The sequence below is a fragment of the Peromyscus maniculatus genome, chromosome 3 (assembly GCF_049852395.1).
Source record: "Peromyscus maniculatus bairdii isolate BWxNUB_F1_BW_parent chromosome 3, HU_Pman_BW_mat_3.1, whole genome shotgun sequence".
Lineage (NCBI taxonomy): Eukaryota > Metazoa > Chordata > Mammalia > Rodentia > Cricetidae > Peromyscus > Peromyscus maniculatus.
The window spans coordinates 65,329,289-65,349,091 of record NC_134854.1 but is presented as its reverse complement, the minus strand read 5'-3'; the positions used below and the strand labels follow the sequence as shown (position 1 = coordinate 65,349,091).

Here is a 19,803-nt window from a genome sequence, read left to right as displayed (position 1 = left end):
TTTGGAAGAAAATTGCCCCTAAAGAGAATGCCACTCTTAGGAGGTGTAGCCTTGTTGGAGTAGGTGTGGTCTTGTTGGAGGAAGTCTCTCACTGTCGAGTTGGACTTTGAGGTCTCATATATGTTCAACCCATACCCAGTGAGACAGACCAGTTCCTGTTACCTGTGAGTCAAGACATAAGAACTCTCAGCTACCTCTCCAGCACCATGTTTGTCTGCAAACCACTATGTCACAGATTGATGATAATGGACTGAACCTCTGAACTCTAACTGAGCTACCCCAATTAAATGTTTCCCTTTATAAGAGTTTCTGTGGTCATGGTGTCTCTTTGCAACAGTAGAAACCCTAACTAAAACAGAAGTTGGTACCATGAGTGGGGTACTGCTGTGATAGGCTAGACAATGTTTGTGTTTGGAGTATTATGGGCTTTGGGCATTTGTGTTTGGAAAGCAGTGGAATTCTTTAAGCACTGCTTAATGGGCCAGACTAGTAGGAGAAAGACAGTGATCCTAAGACTTATTTGAACTGTGGGCGCCTGACTCAAGAGGTTTCAGAGGAAAAGAATATTAATATGTGACCAAGAGACTGGTCTTGTCATATTTTGATGATGAATGTGGCTGCTTTTTTACCCTTGTCAAAAGAGTCTGCCTGAGGCTAAAGTGAAGTGTGTTGGATTAATTCTGTTAGCAGAGGAAAATTCAAAATAGCCTATTAATGACTCTGTTGTGTGGTTATTAATGTGACTCTGATGAAGATTTATAATAAAAAAGAGTAAGATGAGCAAATAAAAATTAAAAAGTACAGATTGAAGAAAGGGGCAGCAGGAAGTTGAATAGAGCTAAATCCTGTGTTCAAGGAGATAAACATAATTAGAAATGGAATAAAGGGTGTAGTGACCTCAGTGCAAAGTCCCACCTAGCTAACTTTCAAACTTGTGAAAAGGAATTAAAGAAAAGCTTAGAGCTGGGTATGGTGGTGCATGCCTTTAATCCCAGCACTCTCAAGGCAGTAGCTGGCAGATCTCCAAATCTGAGGCCAGCCTGCTCTACAGAGCAAGTTCAAGGACAGCCAAACTTAGGCAGTGAAGGAAACCATGGAAAACAGAAAGCTGATAACTGAATGAGGGGGCCCTGTTCCATTCACAGCAAGCAGCAGAACTTGGCAGCTTCCTCCACATGGTTCTAGCTTTAGGAACAGGCTTTGGGAACCAGTTCCCCATGCTGGATTACCTCACCCAGCATTTATGCAGGGGTAGGAGCTCAGTACTACCTCAACTTGACTTGTCAGACTTTATTCAAGTCCATAGGAGCCCTGCACCTTTCTGAATGGATATGGAAGAGGAGTGCATGTGGAGGAGGGGGGAAGGGAGTGGGGGAGAGGGAACAAGAGGAGACAAGGAAGGAAAACTGTGGTTGGTATCTAAAATAAATGAAAAGAATGCTAATTAAATAAATACATTCTTTTTAAAAAGAAGAAAAGCCTTATTGGAACTTCCTCCATGACTAAGCACTGAAGCCAGCCATGTGTCAGAGGTGTCCCTGAATCAAGTCTAGAAAGGCCATTGCATGAAGTTGTGAAGTTGAAGCCTAGATTGTCTTGTAGACCCTGTGAAGCTGGAGATGCCAGAGCTGTGGCATTACTGCTGAGGAAAGCTGCTAACAGGGAGTGGAACCAGCCCAAGAAAAAGAAGTGTATTACAGTCAACACAGCTGAAAGGAGTTGGAGATCTGAAGAGCATGTTAATATCACACATAGATATACAGAGTTTAAAGTTAACCCAGCTGGTTTTTGGTCTTGCTTTGGTCCTGTACTTCCTTGGTATTCTCCTTTGCCTATGTTTTGGAACAGTAATGTATATCATGTGACATTATGAAAGTACATGATTTTTTTAATTCTGATTTTATAAGGGATTACAGTTGAGAGAATGCATAAATCTTAGAATAGACTTTGAACTTTGGACTTTTAAACATTGCTGAAACTCTGGCAGACTATGGAAGCTTTTGAAATTGAACTAAATGTATTTTTGTATTAATATATTGCTACAAGTCTGTGGGGGCCAGAGAGCAGAATGTGGAGGTTTGAAAGAAAATGCCACCAAGGGAATGGCACTATGAGTAGGTGTGGCCTTGTTGGAGAAGGTGTGGTCTGGTTGGAGGAGTGTCTCACTGTGGCCAGAAAACTCTAGGGCCCACTCAGGCCATCTTAGTGTGGACTCTGCCCTCAAACCAAGGTCTGATTCCATTGACAGTCTCAGGTCATGCAACACAAACAAATCTCCCCCAACAGACATATCCCAGAAGCAGGCTGTCTGTGTGGGGCGGACATTTCCCACATGAGCTTCTTCCCCTCCAGGGCCCACTGCTCACTTGCTTCATCCTCAAAGGCTAAAGCCTGACTCAGCTGCTGTACCAGGAGAGAGGGATCCTGCAGTGTTGCTGCTGATGGTGCAGGTTAGGGCACTGTGAGAGGCTCTGAGAGGCAGCCATTCTGTCTTCAGGGAAGGAGGGGAGGGGAGTCTGGGGTCCCAGGTGGAAGGCACTTGTCCAGCTCAGGAGCTAACCCAGGACAGCAGTGTGAAATGGGCTCAGGTCTGCATTTCCTCCTGCTCCTCTCCATTTCCTTGGCTGATGGTGCTGATGAAGGATGGGCCTGGAAAGCTGCAGAGCTGAGGAAGGCATCTCACCAGTCAGGTCTGGCTGCTTCTGGAGAGTAGGTCTGAGAGGATCTGTAATTTAACTTTATAGTCAAACCATATTACCACACAGATGAAATTTATTAACTGGGTACAGTGGTACCAGTGGGGGTATAGCTCAGGGGTAGAGCATTTGACTGCAGATCAAGAGGTCCCTGGTTCAAATCCAGGTGCCCCCTTATTTATGCTGCATTCTGGTTACTAACTTACCAGGTTTATCTCACAGAGGCCACCCATGGACTTAGAAAGTCTTCATTAGCTGAAGTTTCTAGACGCAATGCTTCTATGCCCCACTTCTGTGGGTTGCATTCTCAATGACACTATAATCACTCACTGGCCCAAAGGCTGGAACCCACAAAGTGACTTAGTACAATGCACACAGCTGACCTCTGACCTTTGCTGAGTCCTCTCTACCTTCTTGTTTTTCCCCATCTGTATTCTTTCCTTCAACTTCACAGGGACAGTAAGTTTTAATAGTCCATTTGACACAGTGTATAATCACATGGAAATAAAGTCTCAATGAAGAACACAGTGTCTAGATCAGGTTGACCTGTGTTCCTGTCAGTTGGGGATTGTCTTGATGATTAAGTCCTGGGATTGATATGAAGACACAGCAGTTTTCCCTAGTCAGGGATCCTGGATTGTGTGGGTGTAGAAAGTTGCTCAGCACTAACAAGCATGTGTGCACTTATTTTTCTCTGCTGTTAATGGTCGATATGATGTGACTAACAGCTTAAAGTCCCTGCTGCCTTGACTTCCCTGAAATAAGGAACTGTGTCCTGAAATTGAGAGCTAACACCAACCCTTTCCCTCACTTGCCTCTTGCCTGGGCATTTCATCACAGCAGCAGAAATGAGGATAGAACATACCCTCTCCAGTGTCCCCTCTTAATGAGCAATGGTCTCAGTGTGGTCCAGAGCTGCGCATCAAGTGATGCACTGCATTCTGCATTCCAAGACTCTCCTGGCAGGCTGAGATGGGGTGGGGGAGGGTCAGAATCTGAGGCTGTGCCAGCCTGCACAAACACTGCCTGTGGGCAAAGACTCTAGGAGGGACAGGACATCAGCAGAGGTTTCTGAACTTTTTAGTCACGAACTCACTCCTGTCAGGTGTTGAAGAGATGCCAGCAGAGTAGTGCTCTCTGATTAGGAAGGTGAAGTGTTCCTTTTGTAAGTCTGGCAGCATTAGGATGTCACCCAAACATCCACTGGGTTGTCTTGTTTGATTCCAAAGCACAGGCCCTACAGGGTGCTCACTGCTGGAAAGATGGTGAGGGAATACTTGAGCATGGGTGGAATGGCGGTCCTGGTGACCCAAAGGCATAAAAATATAGAGTTGAACTTACAGAGCTGGAGGATATTTCATAGTGAAGTGATGACCGTGTAAGCAATTTGTGACGGGCTGCTTTTGTCACAGATTCTATTAGAAGGGCTGACTACTCAGGAGAAAATCAGTTCTTGGAGAGATGAGTATTTAACTATTTCACACCATGTACCCCAATCCCACTCATTTTCTATTCCTTCCATGTTCACCTTCCAACCTTGTAGACTCCACCTTCCAGTTTCATACATCCTTGGCTGTGTGGCTTGGATTCCCCTGTTAAGACTTATTTATTTAAGGTGCTGCCTAGTAAATTCTCTGATGATTCAGGGTTTTCAATGGCCCAAACGTTGTGCCCAAAAGAACTTTATCTGTACTCAAAGATATCAGGAGGGTGCCCTTTACTTCCCTCTATTTTTTATTCACTCAATAAACACCCATGGAGCTTCCTATGTTTTGGTCATTATCAGCCATGCTGAGGACACAAAGTGAGGTCAGCCATTCCCCTTTTCCTCAGAGTCTTAGTCTAAATAGGAGACAAATTCATGGATTCAAGTCTTTCCTCAGAAGTAGCAGGAGCCAAAGCACAGGCTAGGGGAAGTAGCATGTAAGGAGCTCAGGAGTGACTTCCTGATGCATTGATTATGGAATGTTCCTGCTCTCATCTTCCTAGGACTCCTCCATGATGGCTTCCTGCACTGACTGAGCCATACAGAGCCTTGGTCGAATGTGTCACAACATGAGTGTCACCTGAGTGGGTCTCACAATGAGTCCTGTACTAGCTTCTCTCAGAGAAGAGAGCAGGGACCAGGCCTGAGCAGAATACAGAGCACAGGGAAACTGTGCATTAGTCAGCTCTGTGGTCTCTTCTATCTAAAAGAGACGCTAGGAAGGGGGCACCCGGATTTGAACCGGGGAACCTCTTGATCTGCAGTCAAATGCTCTACCCCTGAGCTATGCCCCCTTCTGCTTTACATATATCTGATATACATCTGTTCACTCCCTGACATGTGTACTTGCTAGTACTCTGCTGTCATCTGCTTTCTCCTGTGAGGCCCAGTCCTGAGCCAACTGCACACCTGTGTGCCTCCTCCTCATGACCAGCACTCTCCTGTCCTAGTTCACAGCTGAGACGGAAGCACTCATGTCAGAAGTCTGCATTCTGCTCATTTTCCACACCCTCCTGTAAGAGCCAAACTCAAGGGTTGAATGTTAAGCAATTCATAGCTCTTGAGGAATAAAAAAGTTTTCTCTAAGGGTATAACTTGTTGTATGTCAATGATATTCTAGTGGATGGCCCCACACCCAGAATCTTGTGGATAGCACAAATAGGAGAACACAAAGCTGGGGGTGTGAGGTGGGATACACCTGTGAGTAGGAGTTAAAAGAATGAGTTTAAAGTGAATTAGATCATAATACATTGCTGTGGGATGTTCTGTATGTCCTGTGGGAGCCCGTTCCTGGGTTCCTCGTGGCTTTACCCAGCAGGTCCGCATAGAGGATGATTAGGACCACAAGCCTGAGTGCAGGTGTCTGAGATGATCTGCACTTGGTTGTGCTGGGGGATCGTCTGTATGTCAAATTGCTCTGATTGGTCTATAAATAAAACCTGATTGGCCCTTTTCTAGGCAGGAAGTATAGGCAGGACTAACAGAGAGGAGAAATAAAAGAACAGGAAGGCAGAAGGAGACACTGCCAGCCACCAGCCAGGACAAGCAGCATGTGAAGATGCTGGTAAGCCACAAGCCATGTGGCAAGGTATAGATTTGTGGAAATGGATTAATTTAAGCTATGGGAAGAGTTAGCAAGAAGCCTGCCACGGCCATACAGTTTGTAAGCAATATAAGTCTCTGTGTTTACTTGGTTGGGTCTGAGCAGCTGTGGGACTGGCGGGTGACAAAGATTTGTCCTGACTGTGGGCAAGGCAGGAAAACTCTAGCTACAATATATTGTATGAAATTCCCAAGGAATTAATAAAAATATTTTTATACCAATTTTAAATCAATCTTTGGGCATTTCACACCATGCACCCCAATCCCACTCACTTTCCATTCCTTCCATAATCACCTTCCAACCTTGTAGACTCCACCCAAAAGTAAGTAAAAAATAAATAAATAAAAATTAGAAATGAAAGAAACAGAAGAGAAACCAAAACAAAAAACAAACAAACCATATAGTGGATTCCTCTGGTCAACAACCTGCTCCTTGATCAAGCACAGCATTCTGTACGCATACCATTCTGCTCCTCTGTCTTTCTGGAATCTCCATATTCGTTTTCATAGTGGGATTGGAAGTTGCAATATGTTGCACAGTCTACCCTTTTGTCCAAACAGCCTAAACACTTTACTTGCAAAGTTCATTGCAATAAGTCGTGAGGCTAGTTCAAGGCCTATGGCTTCTGCTACAATGTCAATACTGGACCCTCGTAGAGACTCTCAGATAACCTGCTGTTGCTCTGAGTTGTAGGGATCCTGAAGCTATGGATCTGCAGGGCCAGCTCCTTCCTGTCTTCTGGCAGCTCCTAGATGGGGAAGATTTTCTTGTCAGCCAACTCAAAGCCTTGGATCTGGGCCTGGATGGTAGTTGAGGTGGTCAGCCTGCCAGCTCTCCCACTCTCCCAAACCCATGACTCTGGGGCCAGCACCCCCGTACCACTTGGGCAAGAGATAGGACCATCTTTCCCATACCAATGTAATCTGGGTCTGCTGTAGAATAATCCTTTTGTACAGTGTAAAGATTTGTCACTGGAATTGGTTGTATGAAATGCTGATTGGCTAGTAGCCAGGCAGGAATTATAGATTGGACAATCAAAGTAGGAAAATAACGGGAAAAGGAAGGTCATAGTTTGAGGAGATGCCAGCCAGCCACCAAGGAAGCAGGACATGCAGTAAATGAGGTAACACGCCAAGAGCCATGTGGCAAAACATAGATAAGAACTATGGGTCAATTTAAATGTAAGAGTTAGCTAGTAACAAGCCTGAGCTATCGGGCAAGCATTTATAATTTATATTAAGTCTCTGAGTCAGTATTTTGGGAAGTGGCTGCAGTTATTTGGGAGTATACGGTTGGGACAGCATAACTCTGCCTACATGGGTCAGCTCTCCTGCACCCTGTACCCAAGCAACCAGTGTCAGCCCGGTCAAGGGGTGAGGCCAGCTCTCCCATACCAGCAATGCTCCAGGTGAGGGGTGGGACTGGTTCTCCCACTCCCATGCCACCAGAGCCAGCTCTTCCACTCTGCCCAGGTGAAGGTTAGGGCCAGCCCTCTTGCTCCAATGCCTTTGGGCTGGCTCCTCTGCTCTGCCCAGGGGAGTGGAGAAGCCAGCTCTCCTGCATACATGTATCAGCTGGCAAGGGATGGGGCAAGCTCTCCTACTCAAATGCCATCTGGGCCAGCTCTCCCATGCCCCTGCCTCACCTGCACCTCACCACCTAGGCCAGTTTTCTCACTATCCCCAAGTGAGAGCAGGACCAGCTACCCTGAATCTATACCACCTAGTGTTTGGTGAGGGGGTAGGGCCAGTTCTCCCACAAGTGGCATCAATGAGGAGCTGGGACAGCTCTCTCGTGCTCACATGATAAGGGCCAGCTCTCCTGCTCTGTTCAGGCAAAGGTTAGGGCCAGATCCCCCATGCCCATGCCGTTGGGGACAAATCTCCCACACTGCCTCTTTTGAGCTGAAACTACACAACCACATTACTGTGAACATTACTGTTATCCAAGCTCCTATTAGTAAGGCCCAGTAAGTCATACTTACAGCATTGAACTGTCTTTCTAATCCAGAGTCTCAACATCTTCCATATTCCTCTAACAAGCAGAATGGTCAGGTTGGTCATAGCAATAATCCAGGCCCTGGTATCAACTTCTCATTTACTGTCTGTGTTACTATAGTGTTACATATATAGTTAATATACTATTCTAGTGCCGTGAAGACACACCATGATCAAGGCAACTTATAAAGAAAGCAATGATTTGGGAGCTTGCTTACAGTATTGAAGAGTTAGTCCATGGTGGGAAGCATGGTAGCAGGTAGACAAGCATGGCAATGGAGCCCTAACTGACACTTTACATCTGTTCCACAAGCAGGAGGCAGAGAATAAGACTGACCTGATATGGGATTTTGAAACCACGAAGTCTCCTTCCAGTGACACATCTCCTCCAACAAGGCCACACCTCCTAATCCTCCTAAACAGTCCACCAATTGGTGATTACATTCAAATATGTGAAACTATGGGGGCTGTTCTAGTTCAAACCACCACTTTATTTTATAAAAAATCTTTAAGTGTCCTGAGTATCAGTATAATGGGAAGAATTGTATGCCTCCCAGTGACACATCTCCTCCAACAAGGCCACACCTCCTAATCCTTCCTAAACAGTCTACCAAACATTCACATATATGAACTTCTGGTAGTTGTACTCATTCAAACCACCACATAATTTTATGAAAAATATTTAAATTAAATATACAGATTATTGGTATAGTGTGTGGGGAGAATTATATGCCTTATCAGACATACAAAGGCTATAAATTTTACATCCATTCACCTCTCACAGAATGGGTTCATCTCCCAAAAGAAGGAGTGTCATTTTGTTAAGAAACATCCAAGATCAAAATCTGGGAAAGAGACACTTCCACACAGAAGAGATGGTGGAAAAGAAGAATGTCATGGTGAAGGAAGTCACAGGCCCTTGACCATGCAGCAGGCCTTTGGGGACAACCAGAACAAAAGGATCAGGAGCCAGGTCACTCCTGGAAAACAGAAAGTAGAAATGTTCATTAGACAGTAGAAATGTTTCCATGCATGGAATATTATTCTGGAAAGTATTTCATGGAGGACTCAGGGTGTGTGGAAGATGGAGATATTTAAAGAAAATGAAACAGTTTAAACATAAGACTACCATTAACTTCAGGAAAATCAAAAGTTCTACCCGATGTCTTTGTCCTGTTTAGAATGATGCACATCCACCATACACAGTGTTGACAAGTCATCATGATAAAAACACAGAAGGTCATCCATCTAAAGGCTGGGACATGAATGTAATGGGAAAGTGAGAATGGAAGAAGACATGAAAATTATAATCCTCTTCTACAAGTCAGTTAGTTACTGTTGTCTAGACCCGATTAAATCAGACCTGCCATGCTGTATGCATTTTACATAAGTGCACAGGAAAGACTAGAAGAGACAGGGAAACCCTTTGGAGAATGGTTCCCTTTGGGTGACAGGAGCAATAAAAAAAGAATTCGGAGGAGTGTTGTGTTTTTTTTCTTAATAATCTTTTACAATAATAATGAGTTTTCAAAATAATTGAATTGTGCCATATATGTTGATGTAAACATATGACAATGAGTGTGTGGAATGGTGATCGATCTGAAGGCCAGGGTAGAGGCCAAAGCTTCAGAATTCCTAAACCCTCTGTGTCCTCCTGCTCTGCTGTCAGAGGTCCTCAATGACCCACTCAGGCCTGAACCGTATCAGGTGAAGATGTCTTCACCATCTACCCAGCAGCTACCCTCAGGGGCAACACACAGATCATCCATGGGCTGGAGAGATGTTTTCACATGCAGGTACCACACAGTTCCCCAAAGAAGTTAGGCAGAGTCTCTTCACACTGAGGACTTGTGTGTAACTGAAGAAGCCAGACATGTAAATCTGAAGTCCTTCATAGTAGCTTATGTCTCTCTGTCTCCAGCTATGCTGTTCCTACAGGCTGTGTGTGTGTGTGTGTGTGTGTGTGTGTGTGTGTGTGTGTGTGTGTGTGTGTGTGTGTGTGTGTGTGTGTTGTGCTTACATGACAACAGGGGGTAGAATTGGAGTCACTGGGGACTGGAGAGGGACCTCTATGGGCTGAGTTTATAGAAGCAGCAGGGTTAGTCTTACCAAGTAGAAAGTATACTTTGAAGGAATGTTGAGTGTGACTATGAACGTGAAAGGCACTTATTAAACATGTCTGGCAGGGAGGGGGTATAGCTCAGGGGTAGAGCATTTGACTGCAGATCAAGAGGTCCCTGGTTCAAATCCAGGTGCCCCCTACCGTAAGTTTATTTCTTTATGTTTTTACCTATGGAGTTATCACACACACTCAGTTCTATGTCTTTTCTGTTTATGGTCCTCACTAATGGTCCTCAGCAGAGTTGGGAGCTACAGAGCAGCCTATCATGTGGATGGATGGCTACCTCCCATCTTTTCCTATAAACTCCATGTCTCACACATTCTTATTATGTCTCCTCACTTTCTGCATATATCAATACCTCTGGTTCTGTTGTTGGGTTCTTAAAGAGAAGGCAAGGACTGTTCTTCAAAATTTTCCAGGCACAGCAGCCATAAAGACAACCATTGTCCAGGAACCAGAAAGGAAAGACAAACAATAAATTATCTTCCTCCATGGCTGTCTGGTGAACATGTGGTCAGAACTAAGGAGACAGATCCCAGAACCAGGCTGTTTGTGGAGGGCGGCCCTTTCCCATGTGAGCTTCTTCCCCTTCCAGAGCCCACTGCTCACTTGCTTCATCCTCAAAGGCTAAAGCCTGGCTCAGCTGCTGTACCAGGAGAGAGGGATCCTGCAGTGTTGATGCTGACAGTGCAGGTTAGGGCACTGTGAGAGCCTCTGAGAGGCAGCCATTCTGTCTTCAGGGAAGGAGGGGAGGGGAGTCTGGGGGCCCAGGTGGAAGGCACTTGGCCAGCTCAGCTAACCCGGAACAGCAGTGTGAAATGGGCTCAGGTCTGCATTTCCTCCTGCTCCTCTCCATTTCCTTGGCTGATGGTGCTGATGAAGGATGGGCCAGGAAAGCTGCAGAGCTGAGAAGGCATCTCACCAGTCAGGTCTGGCTGCTTCTGGAGAGTAGGTCTGAGAGGATCTGTAATTTAACTTTGTAGTCAAACCATATTACCACACAGATGAACTTTATTAACTGGGTACACTGGCACCAGTGGGGGTATAGCTCAGGGGTAGAGCATTTGACTGCAGATCAAGAGGTCCCTGGTTCAAATCCAGGTGCCCCCTTATTTATGTGATTTTGGAAACTAAGTGACCACATTCACAGTACAGACCTACTTTCTCTTTGTCTCATATGTGTTGGGCCTCAGCCAGTGAGGGCAGAGCTCTGCCATCACCAATCAGATCCCTCGCCTGTATAAGAATGTGACAGCTTGCTGTGTAAGTATATTCATTGGAAGTCAAGTCTGTCAGGTGATCAAGTTTTCGGCATTTTTAGAACACAGAGAGACTTCTCTAAACCTCAACCATTGGTGGTTCTCAGGGTATGGAAGTCAGCGTACTGATTCAGTGGGCAGGAGGCAAAAGATCCCAAAGAAATGAAGCAGGGGAAACTGGACTGGTATTCCACTGTAGTTAGATATAACCAGTTGATTCATCAGGACTGGGGATGTGGAAGCTCAGGCTGTCAGATGTGATGCATCAGAAAATTAGATCATATGTATTCTATAGATCACAGGGGTCCCAAGCTAATCATGGGTCTGGTTTGCATCCAACTGGTGGCTCATGACTGGCATCAGTTCTAAAGGCTTAGCATCTGTGCTCTGGCAGCCATGTGTCCGTGTTTTAAGTGTTACTCCTTGTAATAAACTTCTCACCAAAGATCCCAACTTCCTTGGCAGCTGTTGGCACAGCTCAGTGTGAAGGGCCAAGCAGAGCCTGACCATGCTGGATCTCCGGTGCATACCATGGACAGCTCCTCTGCCTGCTGTTTTTACTGAAGACATAGAGGAAACTTGCAGCCTCCTCATACACACTGTGTTAATGGCCTCAGCTCTTTCTGCAGAGAGACTAGGATTCCATAAGACCAAACACAGAATCAAATCAGCACAGTGCTGGGTCACAGTGTCTCTGTCTCTCCTGTGAATTGCCACATCAGTGACAAACTCCAGTGGAGTTTTGGAGGATGTTGATCTCCCCAAACTTGAAAGACAAGTCCTTGTCTCACATGAGCATTTATTAGGATATTTTTTTCTGTAACAAGTGACAGTGCTTAGGAAGATCCAATGCTGAATCAGATATTTTCTGGAACATTCATGTGAAACCGTGGGATGTGTTGATGGTTAGTAATCACAAAATACCAACTGCATGCTTCTATTTATGAAAACACTTACTAAAAATAGTTAGCTCATTTGGACACACACACATACACACACACATTCTAGAAGACTGGATACTAAGGTTGTGCTGACTCCACAGTGAGTTGAGCAGTGGTAATCTCTTTGTGTTATTTGCCTATACATTTGTAGGAATCCACCAATGAGGCTTCTGAGCCTGATTTTGGTGTAGTGATTTTATTTCTTTGGGAAAGTCTTATTCTATGGATGAAATATACACTGGAAGTATATTTACTAGATAAATAGGAATGAATATTTTCCAGAGGAGAAGCATTCTGTGATTGCCCCAGTCATCTAATGCCAATCATGAAAGTTGTGCTCTAGCCTCCCTGTTACCCTTACCGGTTCTGTCTCAACAGACTACATCTTTTAGCTGCAGTACTCTCTTGCATCCCTAGCATCTGTGTGGTCTTTTATCCTCACTGTGATGCTTTCAGAGGAAGGAGCCACATGGCAGAGGTACCTGACCCCAATCAGTGCATTTTAAGGGCTGAGCTCTGAGTCTCTGTACCTGGTCTCTGCTGATGCTGAGCTGCTGGTTTGGGACAAGCATGGGGCAAAAATCTCCATGATTTTGATATTTTCTTTCAAATATGGGTCCAGAAAATTATAAGGTGGGAAGCATAGGGTGAAAGTCCAGAAATGATTCCCAATACAAGCTTCTGCTGAATGAGAATCAGCAGATTCACAGAGTAAGCATCTCTTCTACCCTGTCACCACACCCAGCTTCCTACATGTTCACCATCTACTGGTTCCTCCTAATGATCTTGACCTGGAAAGATTTTTCTATTAAAGTCTGCCCTCCACTCTTCTCCTCTCCATCCTTACCCAATCTCAATGCCATCTCTCTCAGTTGTGCTAAAGACATCAGCTTTGGTCCTGGAAAGGATGCTTAACTGTGGTGTTATCCTTAAGTTCACACTCAATTTTCCTTAAGTGGCCAAGACAAGAGCTGATGGTGTAAGCTGGGGGTGTAAGGTAAGATAGACCTGTAAAGAGGAGATAAAAGAAGGAGTTGAAGGTGAATACAATCAAAATATAATGTAAGAAAATCTCAAAATTAATGAAAATATTTTTAAAGAAATACATTTGTCCTCAGCAATGGGGTCTTACCATCAGGTTGTGGAGAACGACCAATAGACTTGGGAATAGATGGTGATGTTTGGGGGCTTCATGGAACCATTGTGGCTACCAATTCAATAAGATATAACCCATTCCTGGCACTGGAGGTTTTACTTGGTGGCATTTAAATTCATTTGATATAGGTATGTATTTTAGGAATCTTCTATTGTAGTAGACTTCCATGTAAGTTGTCAGAAGACCGGTGTTAGATATCCCTCCCCATAGTCCTTCTCTTTCCCTTCTCTCCCATCCCTCTCCCTATTTAATCTTCTAATTTACCCTTATATCTGAATAGTACTTATTCTATTTCCCTTCCTTGGTAGATCCTCTCCCACCACATGGTTCGCTAATAGGTACCTAACCTCTGTGGTTATTTGGGTTGTAATTCACAGATCAAATGTTTAAAAGCTTACCTTCACATAAGAGAAAACATTCAATATTTGTCTTTGGGGTTATTGGACCTCACTCAGGATGATTGTTTCTAGCTCCATTCATTTTCCTGAAATTTTCAAAACTTCTTTTTTCTTAATGGCTGAATAATTACATTATATAAATGTACCACATTTTCATTATTCATTTATCAGTTGACAAATGTCAAGGGTGTTTCCAATTTCTGGTTATTATGAATAGAGCAGCAATGAAAATGGATGGGCAAGTATCTCTTCAGTAGATGGAGAGTCCTTTGGGTAGATATCCAAGAGGAGTACAGCTCGATCTTGAGGGAGTCTGGTTCTCTGAAGACAGCACTTACTTACCTTGTGAAACATGGAGAAGTTAAAGTGATGCTCAGCTTCCTCATCCATCTTGACAAACATTCATGGTGCATGAAGGCACTCCACTAATTACCAGAGGAGAAAGTTAATCATCAATATCACCCAGATACAAAACCTGTGACCTATAACATTCATCTGCCTACAAGACACCTTGGTTCAATAGTGACATGGATGTTATGGGAGTAACCACAAGTTTGAATTTATTATTATTATTTTTATTATTATTATTTTTATTATTATTTTATTAGTTTTTTTTGAGACAGGGTTTCTCTGTGTAGTTCTGGTTATCCTGGAACTCATTCTTTAGATCAGACTGGCCTTGACCTCTGAGATCCACCTGCTTCTGCTCCCAGAGTGCTGTGACTAAAGGTGTTTGCCACCACCACCCAGCACAACCACAACTTTTTAAAAATTGGGTTTAAGGCCTGCTCCAGGAGATGGAACCCACATCTGACACTTCCACAAAGGTTATGAACTTGAGACTAGCTGGGGCACGAGCCCTTGGAGGAAATCCACTACTATTTTTTTTGCTAAAGGAACATAGCAATAAAATGACTCCTAATGACATTCTGCTGTTCTCATAGATCAGTGCTTTGCTCAGTCCACATCAGAGAAGCTTCTATTTGCATTAGATGGAAATGAACACAGAGACCCACACTGGACAGTGGGCAGTGAGTGAGAGACGTTGGAGCACTCAGTCCTAAAAGGGATGCCTTCATCAACCCCCTCTATTCAAGTCTCAGGGTTCTACAGTGAAGAAGAGGTAGAATGGTTTTAAGAGTCAAAGGTGGAGGATGGCTCCAAGGAACCAGTGACATCCATTTGTATTTTGTTTGCCCTTCCTTCTCCTTGTCACTGTAGATCTGCAGAAGAGGATCAGTAAGAACCACGTGACACAGTCGACACCAGGCTGTCTTGGAATCACCTCTGACAAGGACATTCATCCAAAACTCTTCACTTTAGCCTCTGGCAGATTTCTAGTCAAGAGCAAAAGGTGGCCACATTATTTGTCAATCTATAATAAGAATGTTAATATTCTTCCCCTCTGCAATCTTTTGAGCTAGAACTCCACACCCATATTGCTCTGTGTACTACTGTTTTCTAAGTTCCTATTAGCATGCCCCATTAAGCTCCACTTACACTATTCAACTGCTTGAATATCAGGCCCTGATAGCAATTTCTCACTTACTATTCTGTTACTATACTGTTACATATATACTTATTATACTGTTCTAGTGCTATGAAGGAACACAATGATGAAGGCAACTTATAAAGAAAGCATTTAATGGGGGGATTGCTTACAATAGCATGGGGTTAGATCATCATTGTGGGAAGCATGGTAGCAGGCAGACAAGCAAGGCACTGGAGCAGTTAACTGACAGTTTACATCTGATCCACAAGCAGGGGGCAGAGAGTAAGACTGACCTGATATGGGATTTTGAAACCACAAAGTCCCCTCCCAGTGACACATCTCCTCCAACAAGGCCACACCTCCTAATCCTTCCTAAACAGTCCACCAAATGGGGACCAAACATTCAAATATATGAACTTCTGGTGGTTGGTCTCATTCAAACCACCACATAATTTTATGAAAAATATTTAAATTAAATATACAGATTATTGGTATAGTGTGTGGGAAGAATTATATGCCTTATCAGACATACAAAGGCTATAAATTTTACATCCATTCACCTCTCACAGAATGGGTTCATCTCCCAAAAGAAGGAGAGTCATTATGTTAAGAAACATCCAAGAACTCAAAATCTGGGAAAGAGACACTTCCACACAGAAGAGATGGTGGAAAAGAAGAATGTCATGGTGAAGGAAGTCACAGGGCCTTGACCATGCAGCAGGCCTTTGGGGACAACCAGAACAAAAGGATCAGGAGCCAGGTCACTCCTGGAAAACAGAAAGTAGAAATGTTCATTAGACAGTAGAAATATATCCATATTATTCTGAAAAATATTTCATGGAGAACTCGGGGTATGTGGAAGATGGAGATATTTAAAGAAAATGAATCAGTTTAAACATAAGACTACCATTAACTTCAGGAAAATCAAAAGTTCTACCCGATGTCTTTGTCCTGTTTAGAGTGATGCACATCCACCATACACAGTGTTGACAAGTCATCATGATAAAAACAGAGAAGGTCATCCAACTAAAGGTTGGGACATGAATGTAATGGGAAAGTGAGAATGGAAGAAGACATGAAAGTTATAATCCTCCTCTACAAGTCAGTTAGTTACTGTTGTCCAGACCTGATTAAATCAGACCTGCCATGCTGTATGCATTTTACATAAGTGCACAGGATAGACTAGAAGAGACAGGGAAACCTTTGGAGAATGGCTCCCTTTGGGTGACAGGAGCAATAAGAAAAGAATTTGGAGGAGTGTTGTGTTTTTTTTCTTAATAATCTTTTACAATAATAATGAGTTTTCAAAATAATTGAATTGTGCCATATATGTTGATATAAACATATGACAATGAGTGTGTGGAATGGTGATCGATCTGAAGGCCAGGGTAGAGGCCAAAGTGTCAGAATTCCTGACCCTCTGTGTCCTCCTGCTCTGCTGTCAGAGATCCTCAATGATCCACTCAGGCCTGAAGAGATGTCTTCACCATCTACCCAGCAGCTACCCTCAGGGGCAACACTCAGATCATCCATGGGCTGGAGAGATGTCTTCACATGCAGGTACCACATAGTTCCCCAAAGATGTTAGGCACAGTCTCTTCACATTGAGGGCTTGTGTATAACTGAAGAAGCCAGACATGTAAAGCTGAGTCCTTTATAGTAGCTTATGTCTCTCTGTCTCCAGCTATGCTGTTCCATAGGCTGAGATGTTCGTGTGTGTGTGTGTGTGTGTGTGTGTGTGTGTGTGTGTGTGTGTGTATGTTGCTGACATGACAACAAGGGGCAGAGTTAGAGACACTGGGGACTAGAGAGGGAGCTCTCTGAGCTGAGTTTATGGAAGCACCAGGGATAGTCTTACCAAGTAAAATGTATACATTGAAGGAATGCTGAGTGTGACTATGAAGGTAAAAGGCACTTATTAAACATGTCTGGTAGGGAGGGGGTATAGCTCAGGGGTAGAGCATTTGACTGCAGATCAAGAGGTCCCTGGTTCAAATCCAGGTGCCCCCTACCATAAGTTTATTTCTTTATGATTTTACCTATGGAGTTATCACACACTCAGTCCTATGCTTCTATTTATTACATTTATGGTCCTCACCAGAGTTGGAAGCTACAGGGTAGCCATTCATGTGGATGGATAGCTGCTTCCCATCTCTTCCTACTAGCTCCATGTCCCTCCCACTTTTATTCAATGTCTACATTCTTCCTGTACATATCTATTTTCTCTGGTTCTGTTGGGTTCTTAAAGTGAAGGCAAGGACTATGGTGGAGAATTCTGATTTTTCCAGGCACAGCAGCCATATAGACATCCAGTGTCCAGGGACCACAAAGGAAAGCCGAACAAAAAATATCTCCCTCCATGGCTGCTTGGTGAACATGTGGTCAGAACAAAGTAGACAAATCCCAGAACCGGGCTATCTGTGTGGGGTGGACATTTCCCACATGAGCTTCTTCCCCTCCAGAGCCCACTGCTCACTTGCTTCATCCTCAAAGGCTAAAGCCTGGCTCAGCTACTGTACCAGGAGAGAGGGATCCTGCAGTGTTGCTGCTGATGGTGCAGGTTAGGGCACTGTGAGAGGCTCTGAGAGGCAGCCATTCTGTCTTCAGGGAAGGAGGAGAGGGGTGTTGGGTGGATTGTAGGAGCCAGATGGGTGGAGTACACTGGGGAAGACAGCCCACAGAGTCACATAAGCAGCACTTATGGGGCTCAAAGCGTCTGAAACCGCATCCTGGAATCTGCATGGAACTGTGCTAAGTCCTGTGCAGACATGCTGTGCTTGTTTAGTTGGGGTCTTGTGGGATTCCTAACAGTGGGAGTGCAGGTGTCTCTGACTCTTTCCCATGCTCTTGGGACCCTTTTCCGCCTATTGGGGAACTTATTCAGCCTTGATACGAGGGTTTTTGCCTAGTCATATTGCACCTTGTTATGCTGTGTTCAGCTGATATCACTGCTCATTTCTGAAGGGAAATTTAGGAGCACTGGCTCTCGGGGAGAGGGAAAGTGGGGGTCGGTTACCAGGAGCAGTGGAGGGAAGGTAGGATGAGATTGGGATGTATTGTATTAGAAAAGAATAAACAAAGATTAAAAGGAAATAGTGTGGACTTGGAAAGCTTCAGAGCTGAAGAAGGCATCTCACCAGTCAAGTCTGGCTGCTTCTGGAAAGTAGTTCTGAGAGGATCTGTAATTTAACTTTATAGTGAAATTAATTAACTGGGAACACTGGTACCAGTGGGGGTGTAGATCAGGGATGGAATTACACCCAATAGTCTGTCAGAATTGCCTGTAGAGCTTGCTGAGATACATCAGACCCTGGGTCCCTCCAGAGAGTCTGACCAAGTTCTCAGTGGACAGAGAACTTTCCCTTTTTACAATCCCAGTCCCGCTCACCTCCAAAGGTCAGCTAAGCAGCCAGTATATGTGCACATGGCTCCTTTGGTTGAGTTGAAGAAGTCTACAGAAGCAGGCCTCCTGAATTTAATGCCCCTGCCTCAGCTAGGATCTAAGGCAGGAGGATGCTAGTCATTCATGAGGACATGACAGTCATGTGCAGAGGCAGCTCAGGGCTGGGTCTCATAGGAGGAAGCAGATGTTGGCAGAGCACTGACATGTGTACCTGTGACATTAACAGCCAGGGAGTGGCCATGCAGGTTCTGAGTGCCTGTGAGACACTAATAAGCAGGTGGGGGTATAGCTCAGGGGTAGAGCATTTGACTGCAGATCAAGAGGTCCCTGGTTCAAATCCAGGTGCCCCCTTGCTGGAATGTTTTGGTAGTTAATTTGCCACATTCACCTTGGGGGGAACTCAGTGAAGCTAGGAGGTCTTTATTGGGAATTCTCAACTAATCCCAGATCCTCCATTCTGGGCTTTATAATTCAGAGTGTGTGTAGCTTAGCTCCTTAATCCATTGCAGTCACTCATGGTCCCAGAGCCCACAGGGCTTACAAGTCTTCACCTGAGCACACCAGCTGCTCACTGTAGTTAGTGTCTTCCCCGTTGCATGCATCTCCCTGTTTTCTCTTCCCAGTCCACTCCTCACCTCTGTCCTGTGTTCTGATCATAGAGGGATCAGCTTTTCTATGCTTCAGTTGACCATTAAGAGATGAGGTCCACTTTGAATACCCAGTTTCTATCTGGGAGTCTATTTGACAAGAAGGTCTGAAGCCATGATATTAATGATAAGCTCAGAGCCAGCCGGCTCCTGCATCCTTAGTGTGTTTTCCTGTGGAAAGGCAGGAAAGCCAGACTTGAACAGCTACTCAGACCTAGAAAAAGAGATTATTAGGATATGTCAGAAGCCAACCTGGTACTCTGGGCACCCATGACAGTCAAGAACCAGGGCAGGAGCCCCTACTTGTTCCAAAAAATTTTAATCTCCCTCCCTATTCACCCCCTTTCCCCAGGGACAGAAATTATGACATTGAACTACATTTTAACAAAGAAATTTTAGACTGGGTGGTACCAGGGTGTGGAGGGTTGAACCAGAGAACTCTCAGTCTGCATCTAATGCTTAGATCCAAGCTGTTTCCTACCATGGCATCCATCAAATAAATGGTGTTTCTTTCTAATTAGTTTCTTTTATGTGTAAAAACCACACTGTAACTTCACCTTCCTCAGTACGGAGGGCTGATTTGTTGGGTGCAAGCCATCCTGG

At 44.4% G+C, this 19,803-nt stretch overlaps 1 protein-coding gene and 6 non-coding genes across 7 annotated transcripts in view; 6 read left to right on the top strand and 1 right to left on the bottom strand.

The window, feature by feature from the left end:
* The window catches only part of Znf746 (zinc finger protein 746), a 279,080-nt gene that overhangs the window by 122,533 nt on the left and 136,744 nt on the right, over positions 1–19,803 (top strand). The window lies entirely within an intron of this gene.
* On the top strand, positions 2,800–2,871 carry Trnac-gca (transfer RNA cysteine (anticodon GCA)). The gene has a single exon. It is a non-coding gene; the product is annotated as a tRNA-Cys (tRNA).
* Trnac-gca (transfer RNA cysteine (anticodon GCA)) lies at positions 4,904–4,976 on the bottom strand. The gene has a single exon. It is a non-coding gene; the product is annotated as a tRNA-Cys (tRNA).
* Positions 9,972–10,043, top strand: Trnac-gca (transfer RNA cysteine (anticodon GCA)). Its single transcript has one exon. It is a non-coding gene; the product is annotated as a tRNA-Cys (tRNA).
* Trnac-gca (transfer RNA cysteine (anticodon GCA)) lies at positions 10,943–11,014 on the top strand. Its single transcript has one exon. It is a non-coding gene; the product is annotated as a tRNA-Cys (tRNA).
* Positions 17,089–17,160, top strand: Trnac-gca (transfer RNA cysteine (anticodon GCA)). The gene has a single exon. It is a non-coding gene; the product is annotated as a tRNA-Cys (tRNA).
* Positions 18,833–18,904, top strand: Trnac-gca (transfer RNA cysteine (anticodon GCA)). Its single transcript has one exon. It is a non-coding gene; the product is annotated as a tRNA-Cys (tRNA).